Source organism: Enhydra lutris, unplaced genomic scaffold (assembly GCF_002288905.1).
Source record: "Enhydra lutris kenyoni isolate GAN:26980312 unplaced genomic scaffold, ASM228890v2 scaffoldscaffold39, whole genome shotgun sequence".
Taxonomy (NCBI): Eukaryota; Metazoa; Chordata; class Mammalia; order Carnivora; family Mustelidae; genus Enhydra; species Enhydra lutris.
Window position 1 is genome coordinate 6,247,513 of NW_019154123.1, and position 20,255 is coordinate 6,267,767.

Sequence of the window (20,255 nt, forward strand, 5' to 3'; positions counted from 1 at the left end):
CAAATTCCCTTTGCTCAGAGTTCATGCTCCCCACACAGCTCTGATTATCAACTCAACTTTCTTAATACCTAATATATAGCAGCAGCTATAACCTGGATAGCAGACACAAAAAATTCTAGTAAGTGAGAAGGGATATCCCTTCTCAACTGTCAACCCATCATAATCAATTTCTGAGTCTGATTTCTATGAACAGATCCCTTATGACCAAACTAGCTTAGAGTGTACTGACAAATTCAAAACGAAACTGACAAATCAATGTCCAGACTCTAAAGAGCCTTGTGCTCACCATGTTACTGTCACCTAATAACCACTTTGTAAAAGAAAGTACCTCAAATAAAGCACTGGTATTTATTACTATAATTAGTCTAAATATATAGCTAGTTGACAATGATGAAAATTCATCATCACCCAAGATTTAACTTACAGCTTGCTCTAAATCAAAGTGATTTCATAATACAGATCTTTAATGGATTGAAATTTTTATGGTAAGACAAACCAAAAAGCAATGCAAGAGAATGGAAGAGAGGTGAACAGTCAACAGAAAATACTGAATGCCTTCCATGAGACGTCACACAAGCACACCATCACCCCCTCTCAACTCCAACATCCCATCCGCCATGCCAAACAAAACGGATCTGCACAAGCAGCTCTGAAACACATTGACAGAGAAATCTGCCTGCTCTTCTACCTATTCCATAAATGGAGAGCATCAGTCTCCACAGCTGTGACACCTTTTATGAGCACTAAAGTCACTTAATAGAATACTGAAATTTTATATCAGTATGGTTCATGTCTAGCTCTAACAGTCCTAACATATTTCTTGCTTTTTTTTTTTCATTTTTATTTCACTTTAATTCTTACCCTTGGATTTAACATTGATTTTTTTTTTCTAGCTTACTTCTTTCAATTAAAATATATCACAAGTTTAAAATTTAGTAAGTATGTATATATAAGAGCATGTTAGAGCAGATGTGCATGGAAGTCAGAAAGAGACCAATTCTCAGGGAAAGGTCCTTGGATATAGCAAAATGCTGTTGGCAATATTTTAAGAAATGTGGAATGAGTGAGAATTCATTTTATACATCCTAAACCAGAAGCAATCCATTACATGACAAATATAGGGAAATCTAAATGAAATGAAATTCTTTTTTACTGAACCTGGAGCCTCAGCTTAATAAACTATGCCCTCAGTTTCAGTTATATATTACATTAGTTATACACATTTATATATATACATTTATACAGTTATAGGTATATATATAGTATATATTCTTCTTAATGTTCTTATTTATGTACATTTGTATGCTAATAATGCAATGAGCATATAATTACTTGAAGGATTACTCAATGATTCAATCTGAGCCATAATCTGAAGCCCAAATTTCAAAAATTTCTTCAGAATATCGGAAAACTAAAACTAGTCTCTCTAGAGAACTACTGAAAAGTACTATTATGGGGCACCTGGCTGACTCAGTTGGTAGAGCATACAACTCTTGATCTCAGGGTTGCGAGTTTGAGCCTAATGTTGGGTGTAGAGATTACTAACTCAATAAATTTAAAAAGAAATGATTAAAAATATCCAAATAGGGAGTGAGTGCTAATAGGTATGGTGTTTCTATTTAAGGTGCTGAAAATGTTCTAAAAACAGATAGTTGTGATGGTTGCACATCCTTGTGACTATATACTGAGACCATTTAGTATACTATCTATTTTGAAAGGGTGAGTTTTGCAGAACATGGATTATAACTCCACAAAGCGGTTATTTAATAAATGGGCTTAGGTCTCAGTGTGTTTGGCTGATGGAGTTTAGAAAATTGACAGATCAAGAAATGAATGGAGAAGTATTGAATATGTGGATACTAAAAGAACGCCAAGAGGGTAAGTATTAGAAGAAATCCTTAAGGAAAATTCTTAAATTGTAATACATATATAGAACAGTACACAAATGGTGAGTGTTGGCCAATGAGTTGTCATGTACTGAACACACTTATGTTACCAGTATCCAGGCCAAGAAACAGAGCATATTCATCTCTCCTGTCACTACCCTAACCTCTAAGACCACATCTTGTCCATCTTTGAACTTCACATAAACTGTATGATAATATATACTCTTAAGTTTCACTCCTTTCCATAAAGAGAAACCCAAATAGATGTATAATTTCTATAGTTTCACCATACAGAAAAAATTTTATTTCCACTTTTGACCTCATTTTATTTCATCCAAATGTTAATGTAAAATGATTAATTCATCAGAGACCACTAATAAACACTACAGAAACTTTTAGAAACAAAGTTTTCATATCTTTTTCAAATATCAAGAGTAAGGCAAATTTCCACTGATTTTGGTCTTTAAATGCCTAATTACAGAAAAAAGTATTAGGAAAAAAATTATTGCACCACTCAGGTGGCAACTAATTTTTATGAAGAAAAAGCAGTCTACAAGCATTTTAATTAGCTATAAATATAAAATTGGTGTTTTGTCTTTTTAAAGTATAAATGAATAAAAAGTCATGAATTAAAACTCTTTTTTTTTTTTTAAAGATTTTTTTTTTATTTATTTATTTGACAGAGAGAGATAGGCAGTCAGAGAGAGAGGAGGAAGCAGGCTCCCTGCTGAGCAAAGAGCCCGATGCGGGGCTCGATCCCAGGACCCTGAGATCATGACCTGAGCCGAAGGCAGCGGCTTAACCCACTGAGCCACCCAGGCGCCCCAAAAACTCTTTAAAGCTATATTCTAAATCAGCATTTTAACATTATCTTTAAGATTAATTCCTAATTAGCTAATTTGATCAAATCATCTAATCTAGAAGGAAGATAAATTTAAATTCCAGGGTTATAAACATAGAGCTCTTCTTCAATGATAGTTTCAAAGCTAGTAAGATATTTAAATCTACATTTTTAAATATAGACTCAAACTAAAACTTGGCTTCTAAACATAAAATAGATAGACTTTCCTCAAAAAATGTGTTATATTTAGAGTTTAGATATTGTTCCTTCTTCAACACACAAATTAAGCCTGTATTAGCTATGTACTCTATGTAGTAATTACAGTCCTGGAAATCAACAATATAGTAAATGAAATTCACTTGTTCCATAAAAATGAAATGATTCGGTTATAAACATAACTGATAAGTAAAAGCAACTATAGTAACTTCATAAATTTGATTACTATCCAGATAAGCCTTATAACTGTATTTTATGGTATAAAACTGCAAAAGCAATGTTCATTTGAGCTTTTACAAGAAAATGCCTAATTCTGTCATGTAATATCTTGTTATTTGTCTTCCTACTAAAATTTCTAAACTTTCTTAAAATGTAAAATAAAACACAATTTTTGAGGAAAAGGTGCTATGTTCTGGGGGAGATAAAATGGGGTATGACATTATATGAAAACACTCCATCATCAGCATCAACCCACATACAAAATGCTAAAGAGCCAGAGCATCCAAATCGCTGAGACAATTATTTAAATCCCAAGGTCCAGACTGAATTATTACCACATATTCACAAACACACTTTTTAAAGAATAGAGGATAAAAAAAAAAAAACTAAGAAGAGCTTAAAATCTTTCCAAAGCGCTAGATAATCTCAAGGTAAGCCCTAGGACTTCCTTTTGTACTTTTAAATAAAAATATCTGAGTAGACTCTCAAGAATACACAATATAAAACGATGAATCTTGAAAACATGCAAATAGGTCTAACAGCCACCGAGCACAGGATGATGTCTTTCTAAAACGGCCTTAATTTCCTTAAGGGAAGATGGATTGGACATTTCTGGTTGGTCGTGGGGGGAAAAAAGCCACAAGAAGCTACGCTTTATCTTCATTAGAAATGGTAAAGGGCAAAAGGATCAAAACATTATGAGAGAAGAGAGGGGGAGAAGTGGAGGGAGGAGGGCCGAGGGAATCCAGTTTCAAACCAGGCCGGGGGGAGCTGCAGAGAAGAGACCAGAAAAAAAAATGGGCTTCAGCTCCAAACTGTGACAAGCGCTAGGCTTCACAAAAGACCAATACAACACACACTTCACACCAGGGTATACACAAACACACCCCACAAGGTCTTCCCCAGGAGGGCCACGGGGGTGCCGCGGCGGGGGAGCCAGACCCGGCACTCACCGGGAGAGACACCATGTGCAGCAATTATGCAATTAGGGAAAATAGCAAAAGATCAAGCCGGGCACTTTCCACCGTGACATTTATCCAGTACTTTTGCAAAGACTTAGTTCCAGGATGCGGCTGGGAAAGGAAAGGGGCTGGGAGGGTGGCGAAGGATGGGGAACTGAGAACGGAAGGGGGTAGAAGATGGGCAGGGAGGGACGGGGGGGGGGTGAGAATGGAAGGGGGGAGGGGTGGAAAGGGCGAGAAACCGGGGCAAGGAGGCTCGCGGGAGGGGGCGCAGGGAATGGGGCACGCCGGGGAACAGGGGAGAGAACTAGGGCGCAAGCGGTGTAAGCAGAGACCTGCGACGTGTAGGCAAGGTTGGGGGGGAAGCCCGCCAGAGGGAGGACGCCGGGGACGGGGACGGATTGGGGGGGGGCACCGGCGAGGCCCGGGCGAATACCTGAGGGAGGGGCGTCCGCGCAGGTCGTGGGCTCCAGCCCAAACGCGGGGAGAGAGGGCTGCGGGGGCGGGAGTGCTGGGAGGCCTCGAGGACGGGGTGTCCCCGCAGACCGTCTAGTCACCGAAAGCCGGACCCGCGCACCACGCACCCGGCCGCCCGGCCACGCCTGTACCCGCCGCGCTCGCGCCCGCCCGGACTCACCCTCAGGGCCTCCGCCGCCGCCCGCGGCCGTTCCAGCTCCGGCTCCCGAGGCTATTGCCCGCGGCTGCTGCTGTGGCCGCCCCTGAGTCCTGGAAAGTGAAGCCACCGCCTCCGTGAGACGCTGCCGCCGCCCGGCCGTCCGCGCGCGCGCCCGCGAGTGCGCGTCCCCGCGTGCCCGCCCGGGAGAGACCGCGAGAGCGCGAGCCCCACGTCGGCCGTGCCGCGCCGCGCGCCTCCCGGCACCCCAAGGCCGCTCGGCCCCGCCTCCTCCCCGCGCGCGGCCGCGAGGGGGCGGGGGCGGGCGCGCGCACAGTCGGGCTGCCCGGCCGGCCTGGCGAGGGGGCGGGGAGGCGGCGCGGAAAAGTAAAGTGACAGCCGAGTCCCGCAAGTGAGCAGCGGCGGGGGTGGGCGAGGGCAGTCCCACGGAGAAGCGAAGGCAGGGACACAGGAGAGGAGAGGGAAACAGAGGCTGACGAGACGACCTGAGGGGAAGGGACGCTGGGACCTTGACGGGCACGCGCATTAAAGGGAAATGTTGGCTGGGGGTGGTGGGAGTTGCCCTAAGACGGAACTGGGTGCGGCATTCTACGCCCATCCACTGCAGCCCTGGACTTCCCTCAAAGAGTCTGCAAAGTACGCTACTGGGACTGACCCTGCTGACATACCAGCCAAAACTCGGATGCACGGTGCGCACATGCACCCAAGATGAGTAACGTTCGCACTATCCTGGAGAGTTCGCAAAGGCTAACCCAGACTCTACGCTACAGTGTAACAAGAATGTTCTGTCTTTTGGTTTGCCCTGTCCTAGAATGTACACGGGTACCCAGGAGCTCCACGCCATTTCTCACGCCCTGGGATACTGGGGAGAGAGGTGAAAGGAGAAGGAGCTATCAGAACGAGTAGGAGCTGCATTAATGCCCAGTCAAAGACAATGGGAACTGTGGCAGTGCTGTGGCTAACCGGAGGGAACATTAGGTTCCCCTAAAATCTTCACCCCAAATAACCATTAAAAAAAAATCCCTATGTCTGCTATGCAAACTCAGCTTCTACAAAATTTCCCCCACCTCTACCCCTAGCTCCTCTTACCAACAGATAACTGTTGCTGCTCCTAGTCCCATTCTATATAGGAGCTGTCGCTATATGTGTGACATATCCTGGAGCTGTCACTTTTTGTGGCTAAAGTGTCCAGCCTACAAAGGGCTGAAGATAGCCCCACCAGAGTCCAGCACGATTCAAGCAGCCAACAGAAATCAGTGCAGTAAGACCCCAGAGGACAGGAGCAAGTCAAGATCCATACACATGTCTATAACTGAAAATCCCTTTATCCTTCTTGAGGAACATTAAATAATAACATCCTTGAAAATTGGCGATGGCGGGTATTGGCTTCCAGCCTTCAGAAATTACTATTGAGTAAAAAGTGGGTGTGTTCTTGGGTGTCCTTTCTATGCAGCACTCAAGGATATCAACAGGCCCTGTACCCTAAAACTCAAAAACATGTATTGGAAGATTACATATTAGCATGTCCTGGGGTTATTATCAATTATATAGCCACCTATACCTCTCACATGGTACAATATTTTATGCATATAGTGCATAAAATTTGCTTTTTAATATTAGAATATGACCAAAATATAACATTTCATAGATTGCCTTAAATGTCTGCATAATTTATTTTATCTCATTAAATCTCCATATTTTAATATTTTCATTTCCTGATTGTGTTTTGTGATGATTTGGTGAGAATAGATGACAGAATTCCCGGTTTCTAGGTCTCTATACTTTTCTCCAACAGACTACTTGTGTATATATACTCAGATATATATCCTGTTGGGTTTTGCTTGTTTTTTAATGAATATTTTATAACAAAGTTCCCTTCTGTTATAGAAAGTATCAAAGTTGTTTTTTAGTCCTGGTCATTGGCAGCTGGTGGCTAGGAATGCAGCAATGTCAACTTCTAACTCTGTGAAAGAATTGGAAAATTTTTCACTGTTTAACTGCTGAAACTATGATTGCTGTGGTACTTCATTATCTGCAAATGTTATAACTGCTGTGTACTATTTATTGAATTTAAGAAATTAAGGGTATAATACAAATCAGAATTGCCTTTTCTTTAATCGAAAGAATGTTGAGTACTAGGCACTGTCTAATTGGTTGGGATATGGAATAAAAGAGAAAAATCCAGGGCACCTGGGTGGTTAGTTAAGCGTCTGTCTTTGGCTCCAGTCATGATCCTGGAGTCCTGGTATGAGGCCCGAGTGGAGCTCCCTGCTTAGCAGGGAGTCTGCTTCTCCTTCTCCTCCTCCTCCCCACTCGTGTCCTCTCTCTCTCTCTCTCTCTATCTCAAATAAATAAATAAAAATCTTAGAAAGAGAAAGAGAGAGAAATCCCTATCCTCACAGAGCTTCCCTATTTCTGAACTTTCTGTTTGTTTTATAAGTTACATCCAATTCATCAGCAAATTCTGTTGATGCTGCCTTCAAAAGTACACCCTGAAAGTATCCACTGCTTCCCATCTTCCTCCCCACGGCTCAGACTGTAGTCTAAGCTACCATCATCTCTCAACTACAGCCTCCTATCTGATCTTGCTACTTCCCTTACCTACTATCCCTCCATTCCCCCCCATCAGGACACACAACAGTCTATTTTGTCCTTTAAAATATAGGTCTCTCCTCTTCTCAAAACCTTCAGTGGCAGGGTGCCTGGGTGGCTCAGTAGGTTGGGCATCTACCTTCAGCTCAGGTCATGATCCCAGGGTCCTGGGATCAAGCCCTACACTGGCTCCTGATCAGCAGGTAGCCTGTTTCTCCTTCTCCCACTGCCATTCCCCCTACTTGTGCTCTCTGGCTCTCTCTAGCTCTCTGTAAAATAAATAAATAAAATCTTTAAAAGAAAAAGAAAAGAAAACTTCCAGTGGTTTCCCATCCTAGAGCAACACCCAGAATTCTTACAATGGCTTCATGGCCCATGATCTGCCCCCACCCTCCATCAGGACCCCCTCTAATCACATAATAAAACTTTACCCCATTCTCATTTCCCGCCAACCACACTAGCCTCCTTGCTATTATGGAACACACCAAACATTTCTTTAAATACTTCTGACTTAACAATTTCCTATCTCTAAAACATTCTTCCCTTTACCTCTCCCCTCAGCTCTTCTTATAGCCCTTATTCTGCTTAATTTTTTTCATGATCATCATAATAAATCTAAACTAATGTCTTTTTTTTTTTTTTAACTTACTTGTTTATTTTAGTCTTCTGTTTCTCCCCTGGTCCTCGCCACTCCCTCCTCTACATATAAGTACTTTGGGAACAAGAATTTTGTTGGTTGAGGTTCATTGAGATATACACACACACACACACACACACACACACACATACATACATATGTATACATATATATGTATATATTCAATCAATACTGGTCCAATGAATGAAATTGAACTCTTGCTGTTAATGACATAGTAGACACTCTTTTTAATTTCTCCAATAATAATTAGCACTTCGTGTGTTCTTGATTTGTACCAGGCAAAGTTCAAATACTTTACATATACTAGCTCACAAACACCCCATAAGGTTGCTTTCATTTATAGACCCCACTGTATAGATGAGAACACCAAAGTACAGAGAGATTAAGTCACTTGCCTACAGTCACACAGCTAGTGAGTAGCAGAACTGGGATTTGAAATCAGCAGTTTGGCTCTGGAATTGATGAAATTCAGGACACATTAATTTGAGCCCAGTGTTACAAACAGATTTCTCTTGATTTTCTCAAGTCCTCTCCCCTAAGACTCAAACTTGGTCTCCAAAACAAATAGCTTACCTGCCTTATATTTCTTGCTCTGATCCATCAATCTATCATCATGAACTCACTCCTTTCCTATATTTCTAATTTCTGGGCTTTAATATATAGCCTACATTTTTCCCCCTAGAATTGGTAAATAAGAATGGTTTTTATAGGGCCCTTCTTTTTTTCTTTAAAGATTTTATTTATTTATTTGACTGAAAGAGAGATCACAAGTAGGCAGAGAGAGAGGGGGGAAGCAGGATCCCTGCTGAGTAGAGAGCCTGATGTGGGGCTCAATCCCAGGACTTTGAGATCATGACTTGAGCTGAAGGCAGAGGCTTAACCCACTGAGCTACCCAGGTGCCCCTTATAGGGCCGTTCTTATAATTTTTGTTATCACCAACCTAGTATGGAGTATGGTACATGAGTAGGTAGAGTCACAATTAGTTTTCTAGCATGACTGAAAGTGTGCTAGAAAAGACCTGGGGGTAACTGCACTGGTTTCAGCAAAATGCATCATACTGGGAGAGCTGCTCCTTGTTTGGCTGCTCCCATTCTTGTTAGGCACCCAATGGTCAAGGATTGTTAAATACTTGGATTATACTCCCTGGAGGAAATATCATTATTAGCTTAAGTTTACCAAAGATTAGGACCCTGTGAGAATGAGATGAAAGACAACAATCTTTTGCTTACAGTCTGGCTTGAAAGGGGCTATAGGACACTCTGTGTTCACTCTGAATGTCTTGGATACTTAAGAGGAAAAACACTGATGTGGGATAATTGCAGCTCCATTAAAGCTGAGACCCTAGGAGCCCATTACTTAGTACTGTACCAACACAGAGGCATGTACCAGGTGCTTAAAAAATGTTTGATGCAAAAGAGGATTACCAGAGAGGCGGCAGGTGAAGGGAGTGTAAAAAAAGTGATGGGGATTAAGAGCACACATATCGGGATACTTGGGTGGCTCAGTCAGTTAAGTGGCTGCCTTTGGCTCGGGTCATGATCCCGGGGTCCTGGGATCGAGTCCTGCATCAGGCTCCTTGCTCAGTGGGGAGCCTGCTTCTCTCTCTGCCTCTGCCTGCCAGTCTTCCTGCTTGTGCTCTCTCTGACAAATAAATTTTTTAAAAATCTCAAAAAAAAAAAAAAAAGAGCACTGAGTAATGTATAGAATTGTTGAAGCACTATATCGGACACCTGAAACTGATATAACTATATGTTATGTATAGTATGCTAACTACACTGGAATTAACATTTAAAACTTAATAAACTTAATTAAAAAAAAAAGTTTGTTGAATGCATGAATAAATGAATTCCTAACAGGTAATGGAAGAATGCTGAGGACAAATGCCCTTGGTGAGGGACTGCCACCTGGGCTGCCATGTACAATTATACATACTGTACATTGCAAAAATGTGCAGAGCAGGCACCCCCTAAATGTGGTCAAATGAATGAATGTACTTGCTCTTTCAACTGCCATTTCACCATTTACATAAATTAAGATGCAAACACAGAATTCTGGCTGTTCCACCCACCCTTGGTCCCTGCCCAAGTACGGTAGTCAGCTTCTAAGATGTCCCCAATGATCCCCACCCCTGGTATTCACACCCTTGTGCAATTCCCTCCCACTTCATACTAGGGCTGGCTAACAAATGATAAGAAGTGATAGTACCTCACTTCTGAGATTAGTATATAAAATATATTAGGACTTCCATCTTGGTTGCTTGCTGGTTCTCTCATTCTCATCATTCACTCTGGGGGAAGCTAGCTGACATATTGGAAACAGCCCTATAGAGAGGCCCATTGACTCGAAACTAAGGTCTCCTACTGACACCCATATGAGCAAACTCAGAAGGAGATTCTTCCACCTTAGTCAAGCCTTCAGATGCTGCAACCTTGCTCAACATAGGCCGTGCAAACTCATCAAAGACCCTGAGACAGAGTCATCCAGCTAAACCACTCTTGAACCTTGAGATAATAATGTTGTTTTCAGCCACTAAGTTTTGAGGATAATTTCTCAAGCAGCAGTAGATAATTAATACACATGCTCTCTGATGAGGATGTTCCCTCCTCAAGTCCTCTATGTATCAAGGATGCTACCACTGTGGGAGTTTCTGCAGGGCAAGGAGTCCCACTCAGTGCTGAAATGGGCCATTACTTCGAACTTCTCAGAAATATAGTGGGGTCTAAGTAGGTGCTGAGGTATGGGTAAAGGGTAACCAGAGAGAGCATAGGCCAGGAATGGGAAAAAGGAAAGGTGGTTCAGAGGAGCCATCCTTAGACCCCATAGGAGAACAATAGAAAAAAATCTGCTCTGATAAAAACTATCATCAGAACAAAGGAACAAATAATGATATCTAAGAGTCAGGGATTTATTGAGCAATGAGATCATAGATAAGGTTCTTTTTGTTAAAACTATTACACTGCTATTAGTACAATAAATAAAAAAAATGTTTGGAACTTGGCAAAAGTCTGAAGGAGACAAAGACAGAACAAAGGAAAGGCAGTGCCTGATTTTGCCTTTCTTACCCAGTACAGAGATGCTTTGGAAGTGGGCTGTCTGGATTCATGGTCCTGGCTCTACTTCTTCCTTGCCATGATCATGGACAGGGTACTTACCGTCTCATTGGCTCAGATTCCTTGTCTATGAATGGGGCTTATTTTAATAGCTGATACCCAGGGTAGGAGAGAAGATTAAATGAGTTAATGCATATAAGCAACCTAAATAGAGCTTTAAACAAAATAACTGTCATACAAGTATGAGATACTAGTCTTCCTAGTGCTTTGTTAAGTAGGAGGTCATGTCACCCTCAAGTCTGGGTGCTATGATCTGTCTTGAGTTTGCCACTTTTTCTTGCAAAGAGTCTCCCGGTTCATCACAGCAGCATGTTTCCGTGCATCCTACACTGTTTAAAAGCCTATGTCCCCTAGTTTGCTGTGAGCTGCTCAAGGGCAGAGACCATGCTTAGAATAAAGAGTAGGCACCTCCTACGTGTTGGCCAAATGAATGAATATAACTGCTTTTTCAACTGCCATTTCTCCAAATTATGGAATTTGGGCAAGTAGATGTAATTGTTCCATGTCATTCATTTTAACAGCCATTTCAAAGAATGCATAAGCTCTTTACTATTTCTTTTACATTCAGAAAGTATATTAATGAATATTTTCCAGAGCTTTATGAACCCTCTGGCCCTCTCTGTAGATTCCATGAAGAAAAACTGAAATCTCTTTATATAAGGCCAAAATGAAAAAAAAAAAAAAGGTACGATTTGCTGTCTTTCATTTATTGCTTTTATTTTCCTCAGCAGTCATCTTGCTATTCCCTTGTCTACTTGGAAATGCACAGATTTTATTAAAATAACACCTTTATTAAGATATAATTCACAGACCATACAATTCACCAATTTAAAAAATGGCATAGGGCGCCTGGGTGGCTCAGTTGGTTAAGCAACTGCCTTTGGCTCAGGTCATGATCCTGGAGTCCTGGGATCGAGTCCCGCATCGGGCTCCCAGCTCCATGGGGAGTCTGCTTCTCCCTCTGACCTTTTCCCATCTCATGCGCTCTCTCACTCTCTCTCTCTCAAAAAAATAAATAAAAATCTTAAAAATAATAATAATAATAAAATATGGCATAATGATGGTTTTTTAGTATATTCACATATTCATGGAAGGCCACAATTTTTGTGAATGGAAAAGAATAAAGATTCTTCCACTCCTTTCACTTTCTTTCTATTCTGTTATATTTTTCTATTGACCAGGACTTACTATAAGTAGTCTACAGAAGAACAATTTCCTTGGGATCTCTGGGATTATTATTCCAACCAAGATAATATCATGAAAGAAGTCAAGGGTCAGCGCCAGCCCTCAATCAGTCACTTCTCTTACTAGCATGGTCCTATTCATGCTGTGTCTTGGAACACCAGCATCCCCCCATATCAGCTGAGTTTTCCAGGAAGCGGACGCTAAGATGTAGTTAGGAATGCAAGAGACTTACCTACACACCTATGAAAGAAATAAATAGGGGAAAGTAGCAGGAGTAGGCAGTGACATCCTTCAGGCTACGATGCAAACTTGTCTGATCCCTGTGAAGGGAGGGAGGAAGGAGAGAAGATTGGGTAGGAAGAGCCTCAGCCTCTGGGGCAGCTCTGAGGAAGACCTGTCCAGCCCAACAAAAGCTCCAGTGCAAACATTGCCCACAGAGCAGTTCCACGGGGGTGCCTGGGTGGCTCAGTCGTTAAGCATCTATCTTTGGCTTGGGTCATGATCCCAGGGTCCTGGGATGAAGCTCCACATTGGGATCCCTGCTCGACAGGAAGCCTGCTTCTCCCTCTCCTGGTCCCCCTGCTTGTGTTCCTGTTCTGGCTGTCTCTCTCTGTCAAATGAATAAATAAACCAAACCAAACCAAAACAAAACCAAACCCAAAAAACAAAAAAAACAAAACAGTTCCACGTTGGGTAGAAATGGCCAGATCCTGAAGTTTCCATCATGCCTAGTCATTTGCTAAGACTTCCCAGGAAGATCATGTCCTTGGCTCCATAGGTAAGATGGGTCCCAAATGCACATACAGCTGGAAGCTGTCAGCAAACTAAATGCTTTACATCTGATAAGACAGTGCTTTGTTGAAGAGTGATCCAAGTCATGTATCCTCAGAGCTGCATCCTCGAGTTGCCTCTTTGTCAGCAGAACTCCATATTCATGAATATAGTTTGATACTAGACTTCTGTTTGTCCACTGTCTTGGGCTTGCTAACTTGGATGACCTTCTTCACCCATGCTACTATTGCGCACCATCTCCACTTTAACCCAGGTTGTAAGCCTTAGGCTTTGGGTGGTAGCTGATACACTGCCTCTGGTTCTTCCATTTGCATTTGCTTAATAGTTGATATATACAGTCATACAGTCTCATGCTGTCCTCAACATGCATTAGACTGGCCTCAGAAATCAAAACAAATGCCTGACTTCTTTGGAGGTTTGCAAATAGAGTGAATAGAGTATTAGCTTTCCTCACTAACTCTCATCACTCCTCTCTCTTTTAAAGGTAAGAGAAAGAGCCCCGCCAAAGTTTGCTCTGAAGAACACGTAAGAATTCAGAGTCAGGGGGCACCTGGGTGGCTCAGTGGGTTAAAGCCTCTGCCTTCGGCTCAGGTCATGGTCCCGGTGTCCTGGAATCAAGCCCCACATCGGGCTCTCTGCTCTGTGGGGAGCCTGCTTCCACCTCTCTCTCTGTCTGCCTCTCTGCCTACTTGTGATCTCTGTCTGTCAAATAAATAAATAAAATCTAAAAAAAAAAAAAAAGAATTCAGAGTCGGCTTTTTTTGCCCCCCGCCCCGACTCCCCCCACCCCAGCCAAACTTGTTCCAAAACTGCATCCAAAATTGCATCCCTACGGAGCTATGTACCACTGAGGAAGGTTCAGATGACAGAAGCTAAATAGAGTTATCTTTCTGCTTGTTCAGAGTAAAGGGCAAACATACACTGTTTCCTCCATGTATCCTCAGCCTAACTTTGCCAAGGACACTCACAACAAGCTGCTTCTTAACTCATGAGTTGGAGAGTATCAATGGATATATGGTGTGTGTGTAAATATCTTTATATTGTGTATACATAATTTATTCTTAATTTGACTCTCAACATGTATAATTAGCATTGAATGAGTAATAAAAATCACTTTGCAAATACTTCCAGCAAGCTGCTGGATCTTTTTTCCTGATATATAGGCTAGGTTTTTATCAGTGTGGTCTTGTGGAGGATGACCAATTACATTGTTATCACTAAATTACACAAGTACTTCTTTCTGTCACACTATTTAGTAGTATAAACATCATATTGAATTTTTTAAAATTCATTTCAAATTTTTAATTAAGCCATCCATGCCACATTGTTCTTTTCCCTTCCTCTTCAATGAAATCTTTTTTCATCTGTTATCTTTATTTTCCTCATTTTTTTGGTTCTCACTCCTCCAGTCATGGAATCATGTAGGGTGGAGGCAGGTAGGGAAAGGGAAGAAGACAAGCCCACAGCTTGAGTCTAACCTGGGATTCAGAATATCAGGTATGCCGTTAGGGATGGGATATTTAAATGAGGGGCCAAGCATCGAGCATCCTGAGAAGAACAAACGAAAAGAAAAAAAAAAAAAGAAGATTGGAGACTTAGATTATGTACTTACAGACAATGAGCACATCACTCTGAATAAAGCCAATTTTAGGCAAGACATAAAATCTGTTGCTCTCTGATTATTCCAGCTCAAGCCCCCACAGACTGTTAGTTAAGTCCAAGGGGGGAAATGTCCATGACTAAGAACTAAGAGCCATTTATTTGCCCATAAGATACATTTGACATTATAGGGTTCTGGATTGCCAACAACCGCATAGTGTAACCCAAGAAAGAGAGGAAGTCAGCCATTGCCATGTTGAGGGAATTGACAGGATAGTGTCTATGGAAGGGTGTGGGAGCCAGCAGAGCCTTGTTGCAGAGGTGCAACTCTGGCCCAGGGAGGCGCTGGCAGGAAAGAAGGGACTGTGTTATAAGCACATGTGGGAGCTCACCTGGTGACTCTCAGAGAAGATGATACAGGGGACTCTGAAGGAGTTCAGACCTCTCAGCAATAGTGAAAAGGATTTGGCATGATGTCTAACCCAACCACTGTCTGATTTAGAATTCTTTCAAAATAATGTTCTTGGAGATCTCCAGAGATGGGACCTCTCTCGTCCCCTGAAAGTTGACTCCATCTTTGAACAGTTTTGACCTTCTTCACCCCTGCAGTGCCTTCTGATCCTTTTCTCATTATGATTTGGCTTATCCAATAATACTAACAGCTCTTCTGCAAGAAAACTTTTTACATTATTTTAAAAATGTCTAATATGCCCCGTGAGTTGTCCTCTCCCTAAATTAAACATTCCCTTTTTCTTCATTTGTCCCTCATCGGACACAGGTTTGTGTTCCCTCACCATTTAAATCAATCTCTTCTAAATGCTCTTGAATTTGTCTGTGTTTCTCTTAAAATATAGTGTTCAGGAACTGAATGCAGTCTTCCAGGAGGAGTCAGCTTAGCCCACAGCAGAAGGAAGCAGATTGTCACCTGCGATCTCCAGTTCAGGAATCTGATTCTGAACTCCTAAATGTAACATAAATTCCCATGCTGCATGGGGATATTGCTTTTCAACTAAACATTAGATTAGGGTCAAAAGAATAAAAAAAAAAATTTTCTTTTTCAGGAGACCCACAGCTTAGGAAATAATCTTGGTGTATCTATTTAGTACGTTCTAAATCTTTATCTCTCAAATTAGCATATACCCACTGCTCCTTGGGCCTCTAGAAAATAAGGTTGTCAGCATTAAAGAATAGTCACAAATTTCATCTCTTCCAGAAACTCTCGGTTCTCTTAGAGATGTGTTTTTTGGGGAGAAAATGAGGGTATGGATGGCAGGTCAGAATTACATACTTTTATCTCAAGAATAATGAAACTTATTCCTCACGAAAGAATTCAGGTAGCCTTTCCAATGCTTTTGAAATTATGTTATGCTTTCATTTTGGTAGTAAAAACTATAAATTGATTTCTTTGGAAATTATCAACTTGGGCTTCATCTACAGAGCACACACAACAGCAAACTATTAGTATTTTCTTTTCAATAAGGATTTAACTTTTTTCCCACAAGAAAACTTTGGTAAACAAATACATTTACATTCATATCTAGAATATTTTCTGATAGAGCCATGCATGATAATTAATCCAAACATGGTCAACTACACAGTACAACTTCGTCACATTTACACTGTAAATGGTCTGTTTACTAAGCCTTTTTTCCTTTCATACCACAAATTCAACTTCCCCAACATTTCCCAAATTTTTGTTTTCATTTCTCATAGCTGAGTTATACATAAATGTGCTCTTATTGATGTCATGTTTTAAAATACCACACCGTTCCATACCTCTTTACCTTTAGATACAATTCCTGGAATCTATTGTTACATAACAAGCCCAAAGTTGGTAATTTCAGTAAGAGCAATCATATATTTCACTCATGAATCTGAAATTTGGTCAGGGCTTGGTGGGAATGGCTTATCTCTCCATGACACAGGATCACTTGGAGCAGTTTCACTGAGAGCTGGAAGACCTGCTTTCAGGATGGCTCATTCACATGGCGGGCAAGCTGGTGTTAGCTGTTGGCTAGGAGCTCTACAGGAGTCCTGGGTGGGGACCTCAGTTCCTCCCCACAGGGACTTTCCATGGATTTCTTGGCTTGCTCACAGTATGGTGGCAGGGTTCCAAAAGCGACCATCCCAAGAAACCCAGACTAAAACTACATACTCTTTCCTAATATAACCTCATAAATCACATATTGTCATCCCTCCACATTGTACTCATGGAAGCCATCATACATCCACCCAGATTCAAGGAGAAGGAAATTAAACTTCACCTCTTGATAGGGGAGTGACAAGTTTCTAGAAGTTTTTATGGGACTAGAGATATTGCTGCAGCCATTTTTGGAAAATACAGTCTGCTAACAGATCCATCTTTCCCTTTGCCTGGAATCCCCTTTCCCTCATTGTTCTCTATGAAGTCCAGCCCATCCTTCAATGCTCTGTCCAGACAGCACTCACTTCTGCTGTGTCACATATGTGCCTCATATATTTTTCTATTATTCCTCTTTATATAATGACTTGCACTTGTTGAAATCTGACTTACCATTACACTGTGAGCTCCTCAAGACTCCATGACTACTGGCTCACCGTCAGTCATCACCTAGGTGAGGAAGGTTTGATGACACTGAAGCAACCTTTCACTCCCACAGATGCTACTCACATTCCTCAGTTCAGTAAGACCCCTAATCTGGGCCACTGATTTTACAGCTTTGCTACTCAAAGTGTGTTCCACGAACTAGCAGCAGAGCCTAGCCTGGAAACTTGTTAGAAATGCAGACTATCATACCTTACCTCAGACCTACTAAATCTACATTTTAATAAGATCCCAGGGACTTGTTTGCATATGAAAGTTCTGAGAAGCATTGCTTCAGAGAAAAGCTCTGGCCCCCTTATGAATAAGTCCGTGGGGCCAAGGGAATGTGTCCATCTGGAGCCCATGCCTCTGCTTCTAGACCATGCCTCTGGTAAACAGAACTGTGGAATTATCTGCCCAAATGGCTTTTTTTCCTAGCAACTGCTTGGATCTCTGCCCTGGGTCTGTCCTGAAAGGGGACTATATTTCTATTGCGCACCATCCTAGGTTGGAAGGGTAGACACACACACACACACACACACACACACACACACACCATCATCTCATATAGCCTTTCATAGGGTAAGGCAGAACCAGGGGATGAGAAGAGAAGAGGGCAGGCTATGATTGGGACTTCCCATTTGTTCCCATTTGTACTTTTTGTCTTGGGCACCAACAATAGTCAGGAGCAAGCTAACAAGGAAATTCATTTTTCCAGCCTCGCTGGTGGGATTTTGATAGGGATTACATTGAATTTATAGATCAATATGAGGAGAGTGGCCATCTTGACAATATTTAGTCTTCCAGTCCAGGAACATGAAATGTCTTTCCATTTATTTAGGTCTTCTTTAATTTCTTTCAATGACGTTTTATAGTTTTCAGCATACAAGTCTTACATTTCTTCCATTAAATTTATTCCTAAGTATTTTATTCTCTTTGTTGTTATTGTTAAGGAATCATTTTTTAAACTTAAATTTCTGGTTTTTCATTGCTAACATATAAAGAGATACAATTAATTATCTTGCTTAAGTCCTTTATTAGTTCTGGAAATTTTTTTGTGGATTTCTTTGGATTTTCATATAGGATCATGTCATCTATGGTTAATGGCAGTTTTACTTCTTTTTCTCCATTCTCGATGCCCTTAATTTAGAAAGAATTTTTTTTTATTGCACTAGCTATAGAAACTCCTGTGCAAAGTTGAATAAAACTGGTGAAAGCAGACATCTTTGCCTTGTTCCTGATCTTAGAAGGAAAGCATTCAATATTTCAAGCATTAAGTATAATGTTAGCTGTGGGTTTTTTATAGATGCCCTTTATCAGGTTGAGGAAGTTCTCTTCTATTCTGAGTTTGAGAGTTTTTATTATGAATGAATATTGGATTTTTTCAAATGTTTTTTTCTGTGTCTATTGAAATGATCATGTGGTTTTTCTGTGTCTTTTGAGATGAGCCTGTGGTTTTTCTCTTTTATTCTATTAATCGACTACATCTAATTTTTTCTTTTTCATTTAATATGTGTTTTCAGGAATTTTTAGGGCTTCCTGAAGTTCAAAGCCAAAAGTTGTTAAGTTTCACTTCCTCCATTTGTCTTGGAGGCAACTGATTTTCTCCCCTGACATAAAATAATCTGATTATCAAGTGTTACTCCCAGCCTCCTGCTGGGATGAGTCTAGTTTTTCTTCCCTCTCTTGAGTTTTAAGTCATCTCAGGACTTGTTGAAATAATTCAAAAAAAGGATTAGGTTTCCAAGGAGCAAATAGGCATAAATTGATATAAAATTTAAACCCATTCAGGTAAAACCTACCCTCTCTGCCACTGCTTTTGCAAATCACCTGAGAGCCAGAGGAAAATAAATATCCAGATACTGCTTATCTAGAAAAAGTTGTAGAAACAGAATCGAGGACTGGAGGAGAGAGATGATATATACACAGACAAGGGTTCTGGAAAGAAATCTTGTTGAGTGAACATTTAAATGAACAAAACACAGATTCTTCATCCTGATAACAGCAAACATTTACTGAGTGCTACTCCATATTTGAACTATTCGAAGCGCTTTAAATATCACAGCAAACCTGTGAGCTAAGCATTGTCCCATTTTACAGCAGAGGAAACTGAAGCACAGATTGATTGGGCATCTTGCCTGATGTCATGCATTTAGTAAGTGGTGGAGCCAGTGTGTGAGCCTAGGCTGACCAGCTGTAGTCTGTGTGCCTAACCACTTGGTGTTACACCAAAACAAAGCAGGGGCAATTTAAGACTGGTTTCCAGTAATTTACGGTTTCTATGGAGTAAAATCCCATGTCTTCTATACAAAAGAGGACTCCACCCTTTACCACTATGTCTGATGCGTATCATTAGAATTGGTCCTTTGAGTTCAGTATCAAAAGTACTGTGTGTATAAGACAAGGAACCCATTTTAAATGGGCAAAAGCTTTTAACAGCTACCTTGGTGGGTGGGGACTATATGAATGGGAAAAAAAAAAACACATGAAAAGATGCTCATCATCATTAGTCATCAGAGAAATGCAAACTAAAATCACAGTGAGGTACCAATGCACACCTTTCCAGAGGGCTAAAAAGTGAAAAGTTTGACAATAATAAGCATTCATGAGGATGTGGGAAAACTGGAACTCTTGTATACTGCATATATACAACCACTTTATTTTTATCTTATTTTAATTCCAGTAGAGTTAACATGCTGTTTTATTAGTTTGAGGTGTACAGTACAGTAATTCAACAACTTATACCACCACTTTAGACAACTCTTTGGCAGTTTTTTTTATAAAGCCAAATATAAACTTACCATAGGACACATATATTCTGCTCCAAAATATTTACTCAAGAGAAATGACAATCTATGTCCAAGAAAGAATTGTATACAATGGTGGTAACAGCTTTGCTCATAATAGTTCTAAAGTGGAAATAGCCCAAATGTACCACCACACGAGAATGGATAAACAAACTTGTATATCCATCCATACAACAACATAAAGGACCTC

General features: G+C 41.0%; 1 protein-coding gene across 2 annotated transcripts in view; it reads right to left on the reverse strand.

The window, feature by feature from the left end:
• The window catches only part of LOC111155010 (ubiquitin-conjugating enzyme E2 E2), a 383,244-nt gene extending 378,376 nt beyond the window's left edge, over positions 1-4,868 (reverse strand). For both annotated transcript variants that reach the window (XM_022515003.1, XM_022515002.1), the window contains exon 1: positions 4,762-4,868. The gene's annotated coding sequence lies outside the window, so the exon portion shown is untranslated. The remainder of the gene's footprint in view (positions 1-4,761) is intronic.
• Between the last annotated feature and the right edge of the window lie 15,387 nt (positions 4,869-20,255).